The following is a 7,035-nucleotide window of genomic DNA, read 5'->3' as shown; positions in this document are numbered from 1 at the left end:
TCGGCGCTTGTTTAACTTATTCTTTCTCTTCGGAACCGCTCGAGTAAATTGCCTTTCCCGCTGACAGCCCCAAGAAATACTCCAATAGACGTTTTGTTGTGGATTCTCTGCAGTGCTCCAGCTGAAGCGATTACCCGGAAAACACGTGTTTTTAAGAGAGAGAAATTGCTGTTTTGAGGCGCGTGTGCGGACTGATCTTCCACAGTTGGCGTTTGAGACAGAGGCGCCGCGGTGGTCGTCGTACACACGTAGAGCACCAGAAGGCCTCACTTTGTCTCCTTTCCCCCTATATTCTTCCAAAGCTGTTTGACCTGCTATATTTAAGCCTGCTTTCGAGTATATCCCATAAGGTAATTATGTGACCATCTGTGTCCTCTTTGGTTTCGGAGTGAAAAATAAACGAAAATGTTCACTGACGCGGGAGGTCCATCTAACGCAACGTATGTCCGAAAGCTTGTTCCCTGTCGCCTATTGGTGAAAACTTTTGGGGGCTGAGCCACGTGCGGGAATGCGATTGGTTTGCGCAGAGGCCAGTTTAACCAGACGGTTCAAAAATGGCCACTATTCTTCAGCTATCACTTGTCAGTTTATTGGGAAATCTCAAGCAGAGGTTACTGTGCGCGTTCAGCCTGTTTATTCTTGATAGCGCTCAAGCCATCCTGACAGGCAGTCATGTCTTCCGACACGGAGCAGCCGTTACCTTGGCCCTCGTATCGCGAATATTTTTCTGTTCTGACAACGACTGCGACAAACATCACAGTGCTGTGCAACATTTGCAGTAAACAGTACTCAGCAAGCAGGACGTCTTCGTCCAACCTGCGCAAGCATCTAGAGGTATGTTTAAGCTTTCTATTCTTGGGAACTCCGGTTTCTTATGGCTCATTTGGCGTTATGAATTGTGCTGACGATGGGGAAATATATCCATATCATTAAATTGTGCTCTTTTCTTTCTTTTTTTTTTTGCGCAGAAGAAACATCCTGTCGCTCTGAAGGAATTCGACTCTAAGAAAAGGAAAGCCGAACCTGGTCAGCCCTCGAATGAGAAAAGACATGCGGGTGGCGGCTCGACACAGACACTGGAGTTCTATCTTGCAGGAACGAGTCGACACAAAGCTGTGCCGCAAAGTCAGATAGACAGGCTAATTGTAAACTTTGTGGTAGGCGACATGCAGTGCTTTTCAGTCGTTGAAAATGAACACTTCCGGCGCTTGATCATCGGAATGCAGCCATCGGCAACAGTGATGAACCGAAAGTCTTTTGTGAATCATCTGGACATCCTCTACCGAGAACAAAAAGCGTCCCTCATCGCTACCCTTGAGAAGGCGACGAGGGTCTGCTGCACAGCAGACTGCTGGACAGCCTCAAACAGGTAAGTTCTTGATGCACTGCACCCTATCTATACGATACTCTCAGTGAGACGCAGGTCGGTTTGTTTTAGAACCCGGCACATCTAAGCCTGTAATTTGTGAATAGCTGAAATAATTAATATACAGATATTGTAGTACATTGTCAACAGAAACCTAGCCTTAAGATCAAAGATCTCGTAGTCCATTTTCTAGTCTTTTTGTAAAAAGTGTCTCCTGTTGCATCAGCACTTGAGCAGTAAGTGCATGGAGCTAATATGTTTGTGACCAGTCAAGCCACAAGCCACTACTGTGTTACTGATCCAGCCGTTTATTTATGGCAGCGTTAGAGTCATATAACGTTATCTTCCCTTTGCGTTATACGGTCTTGAATGGCTGCTCAGCCATTCAAGACCGTTACGAAAGGGCACCGTTCTGGCGTTTGTCCTTTTTTTTTTTCATTCAATGAAAGCAGAGAGGACGCTGTTTCCTTGGGTTTTTAGATTTTGTTTTGTACTGTTCGACGCGCATTTAACTTTTGGCGGCGCTCAGATGTATGTTGGAACGAAATATAACATTTTCGCACCAAATAATTTGTAACCCCTGCCATTGATCGATGTGTTTGGCGCATCACTTGTGGGCAAGTAGACCTGTGCGTCTTTTTTTTTTTTATATAGTGAATAGTAAATTTGACAGGTTCAGTATTCAAGGCCTCTCTGGAATCGAGATTTTGCTGTTCGGCTGAACAGCGACCTCTTGATTTTCACTTATTAGATTTCCAACATATTGCCATTTTCGTAATTTCGTCGTCAAATGGTAAGACATAATAAAAATAGTCCGCATTAATCAGCTATATTATGAGTGTCACGGTTATAACCGGAGCTTTGTTGTTCCTAAACTAATTAGTATGACTGGCGAGAAAATTGCAGAAATTTAAGATTCCAATTAGAATATTTTGCGGTGACCATAGGAGCTTCAAGCATGTATACAAGAGCATCGTGCTTGGTCGTGATTGCATTGTCACTACATTGAAGGGCGCAGCAACAACAATAGTCATTCCTTTTTTTTTCCAATCTTTTTAGGAGCTTTCTCGGAGTGACAGTTCACTTCCTGGATGAGGAATCCCTGGAAAGGAAATCCGCAGCGCTGACCTGCCATTGGCTTTCAGGCCGTCATACATATGATGTGATCGCTTCTGCGCTCCATGCAGTGTTTGTGGACTACAAAATATTACACAAGATATGTGTCGTGATCACGGACAATGGTTCGAACTTTGTGAAGGCTTTTAGGTAAGTTTACGGTCTTGTTTGTTCCTGTTGTTTTTTTTTTGTTTTTTTTACCCTTTGAGCTCCGGCTGGACACCTTCATATCACCCCAAACGTATACCAGAATTACATATTAAATGCGGTACATTGTGTTTCACTCACAATTTTTATTATGCTGTTGGGGCGATCTGCAGTGTAGGGGCACATATTAAAATAGGGGGACATTTACTGCTTTTATACGATTAATGAAGCTCCACATGTGAAATTTGGCCGAGTTTAGGCAGTTTTATTGAAAATATCCGGACGTACACTCGTTGCGTAGCTTCATTTCGTAATCCTATTTTTATGACACTTCCCCATCGGAGTCATTAAACACTACTAGACGATTGTTTAAATTTGTAGCTAACCTATCATCTCATATCTTTTGCGGCGTTCAAGCTCAGCTGGGTAAAGGTTCTGACGGGTGTGACTTATTTTGTGGCGCAGGGTATTTGGAGAAGCTACCGAACCTGAGGAAGATGTCATCCAAAATTGCATCACAGAGGTTCTTGACACAGCTCCAGGCGCTTGCACATCAGAGATCCACTTGCCTCGGCACCAGAGGTGCGCTGCACACACTCTTAATCTAGTTGCCTCCGCGGATGCTGAAAACGCGTGCAACCAGTTACCTTACGGTGCAATGGCGAAGAATGTGTTTGCAAAACTGAAATGTCTCTGGAGGAAGCAAGCCCAGTCAGTTCAAGCCGCTGAAGCCATAAAAATCACCCTAGGAAGACAACTTCCTGTCCCAAACGCGACGCAATGGAACTCTTTGTATAACGCTGTAAAGTTCCTGAATGAGGTCTCGAAAGGCAAACTGGACGCCACATTCGAGAGACTTTCGCTGCCAAAGCTACAGAACGAGGAGCTTGCCTTCATCGACGAATACTGCAAGGTATTGTAATAGCGTATTTGTTTCACTTTATGCAGTGCGCTAACCTTTCGTACTCTTTCAGACGATGTATGGCGTGGCGAAGGCACTGGACATCCTGCAAGGCGAGCAGTACATGTATATGGGTGTGCTGCAGCCCACTCTCCACTCGCTCTTGCGATACCAAGGGTCCCTGTCACAAATGCAGTACTGCACCCCACTTTCCAACGCCCTTGAGGCGGGAGTCAAGAAGAGGTGAGCGATATATTTGTTGTTCACTATATTGCTACCCCTCTCTGCACATGCGTTTGCATGGTAGCATATCCGTGCGAGCTATCTACACTTAACATTGTAGGTTTCAATCATCCATATTTCGATTTATAGGTTCAAGCAGTGCAAAAATCTCCTTTTTGTTTCTTGTCTCGTCACAGGTTTTCAGAAGTTCTTGAAGACAAGGACTTGGCCCTTGCAGCGGCGGTACACCCCAAGTTCAAGCTATCCTGGATCATGGAAAACGAGCGGAAAGCTGCAACTGTACGGCTGCTCGAGGAAGAATGTCGTGTGGTCTGGAGGAGCACTGCAGTGAGGACGCAACAGGCAAAGAGGATGGCGACGAAGACGATTTTTTTTTCCACTTGCCTCAAGCATTACCATCATCAACGGAGGTGCAACAGTGGGTGAGCGACCCCGCGACCGATCTGACCGGGCTCTCAAGGTTCCCCATGATAAAGAGGATCTTCATCAGGCTCAACACGGGGATTCCGTCAAGCGCGCCGGCTGAACGCCTGTTCAGCAAAGGACGCGATGTGTTCGCCATCAAGAGAGGGAAGCTCTCCGATGACAATTTTGAAAAACAGTTGATATTAAGTTATAACAAATATTGCAAATAAGTTTTAATCGTTAAAATTCTGAAACGACGAATGACACAAAAAAGAAGCACCCTTCGGTTTTAATGTTTTCTAATTTCTCAGCAGTTCATCTTTCTTCTCACTACAGTGTAACAAATAAAATATTTTTTTTGGTTTATGGTTTCTTGTGTCCAATTTTGGTACTGTAACGAGAAAGTAACGGCGTTACTCTTTCTGCGGTAACTGTAACTGTAACACGTTACTTTTTTAATCCGATAACTGTAACTGTAACAGAGTTACTTTTTCCCCCTAGGTAACTGTAACTGTAACACTGTTACTTTTTACTGGTAACGTGCCCATGACTGGTCTCCCGCGGATGCGCGGGGGAACGAGAGAAAAGAGGAAGAAGCGGAAGTGAAGAGCGAGCGTACGCGGGACTGGCCGCAGGTGACTATAGCGGTTTCGGAAGTGGCGTAGTGTGGATTGATACATAACAAGTGGGTGCCCCTGATTGGTAAAGGGAGTTGGCCGGGGCTTTGTTCCCAAGGGCGGCGGAGCTGGCACCCATAACACAAAAGGGCAGGTGAGTGCCCTGTGGTGACGCTCTCACACGTTCGCATAGCAAAGACGACCTCTGGGGGATGTTGATCCCAGTCACGGTTGGCACTGAAATATGGCATCAGGCACTGCTTTACTTTCGCATTATGCCACTCCACCTGCTGTCCTGCTGGGCGGTATGGCACCGTGTGGCGGTCTCTGATGCCAAGGTGTTTCATTGCCGCTTTCCACATGTTTAGACACAAAGACACGCCCATCGTCGCTAGAGATACTCTTGGGGAAGCCATGTCGACAAAACACTTCCAGCATTCTTTCTAATATAGCCTTGCTGGTCGGAGCTCGAAGTGGGAATAGCTCCACAAACTTGGTAAATTTCTCGATGATCACCACCAGGTGTTTGTGTTGACGCTTTGAGGTGGGCAATGGTCCGATGAGGTCCACACTCAGCTCTGCCTTGGGTTCCTCTGCCCAAGTGCTGTCCATCAGTTCGCCAGGGTTCTGGCGGCGAGGCTTCAGTGTCTGGCATGAATGGCAAGACCTTACATACCGAGACACATTGGATCTCATGCTTAGCCAGAAATACCTTTCGGACACTCGTCTCAGTGTCTTGAAATAACCTAGGTGGTCACTTAGAGGGTGATCATGGGACGATTGGAGCACTGTTTGGCATAGTTGTTTGGGCATCCAAAGGAGTCTTCTTTCGCCTGCAATCTTCAGCAGCAGTCCATCATGGTCCAGTTCGCTGTCCTCAGCCATGTTCCGAATCTGGCATGCTTCTGCAGAGTCAATCGGTAGGGTGCCGTCCATGAGATAGCTAATCAGCATGATGATCCCAGGGTCCTTTCGCTGTTCGTCAGCAAGCTCGGATGCACTCAGGAGGGGTGAGATGTCGGTCTCCTGGACCATCGCTTTCTCCTCAAACCGGACCCTGTATTCTGTTTCCACGGCGTCAATGGGGAACCATTCGTTGTCAGTCCCTCTTGTCTCCGAGCCTAATGGAGCTGGGGCGGGGAAACGGCTCAGCGCGTCCGCTGGGATGTTGACTTTTCCTCGTCGATGCCTGATGGAGCAATCAAATCCCTGCAGGCGCAGCACCCACCGACAAACCCTGCTTGAAGTCTGGTCCGTGGTGAACATCCACCTAAAAGAGGTGTGGTCAGCCCACCAACCAAGTTGCGCGGGACCTGGCCTTCCACAGCAAGAGTGCAACGTCCTCAAAGTGCTGCGGTGGCAGCGGCACCAGTGCCACCACCAGTTGCTAGCCAGACCTGGCCCCTGCATCCGGCATCCCTCCAGCCATCATACTATCGAGACCAGCTGAGTGCAGTCGGAGCAGTGAGAATGATCCCCAGTCTGGCCTGCACAGCAGTCTTCAGCAGTACCCAGCAACCAACGAGCCTCCACAGATCCCGTGCCATCGTTGTGGTGGCATCGGACATATGCAACGACAATGTCCCACAGCTAGACGCCAGGGCTCACCACGCTGTTTCAAGTGTGGCCAGCTTGGCCACATGCAAGCGAGGTGCCAGGAAAACTCTTGGCAGTAGAGGCCACTCCGGCGGACCTCTACGACACCACAGTGCAGGTAGCTGCAACAGCCGGCGGCAAGGAGCCATTGTTAGAGCTTCGCATTGGAAAGTTCACATTCAAGGCGCTTTTGGACACGGGGTCGAGCGCCAGCTTAATGGGAGATGAAGCAATGGAGGCAGCCACAGCCACTGGTGTGGGCATCAAGGAGGAACAACGAGGCCTACGTCTTGCACCGGGCTGGTCCCGGACTACGCATTCAACTAGGTGCAGAATGCACTGGCCCGGAAAATCCAGGAAGAAGCGATTCCTGCATATGCCAGGCCTCTGTCGAGACATTGTACTTGGTAGGGATTTTCTGAATGCCACTAACATCTCGGTTCATGTGTCTGAACTCTTGGACTCTGGGCAATGAACCACAGGCCTTAATCCCCTTTGTACGAGCGTTGGCTCGAGGGCGCCAGTTCATCCCCGGCTGGGTGAGGAGGTGTACAGTCTGCAGGAGTTGTTTGCAGAGCGTCATCAAATCGCAGACCAGGAACCCGAACAGAATCAAGACGCCCAGAAGCCCTCGGAGGAGGACG

General features: G+C 48.1%; 1 pseudogene; it reads left to right on the top strand.

Annotated features, from left to right (window-relative positions):
* Positions 1–478: 478 nt before the first annotated feature.
* On the top strand, positions 479–4,514 carry LOC121833130 (annotated as a pseudogene).
* The last annotated feature ends 2,521 nt before the right edge of the window (positions 4,515–7,035 follow it).

The sequence above is a fragment of the Ixodes scapularis genome, unplaced genomic scaffold (genome assembly GCF_016920785.2).
Source record: "Ixodes scapularis isolate PalLabHiFi unplaced genomic scaffold, ASM1692078v2 PGA_scaffold7__128_contigs__length_106722199, whole genome shotgun sequence".
Lineage (NCBI taxonomy): Eukaryota > Metazoa > Arthropoda > Arachnida > Ixodida > Ixodidae > Ixodes > Ixodes scapularis.
The sequence above is the reverse complement of the archived record's forward strand: the minus strand, read 5'-3'. Positions and strand labels throughout refer to the sequence as shown.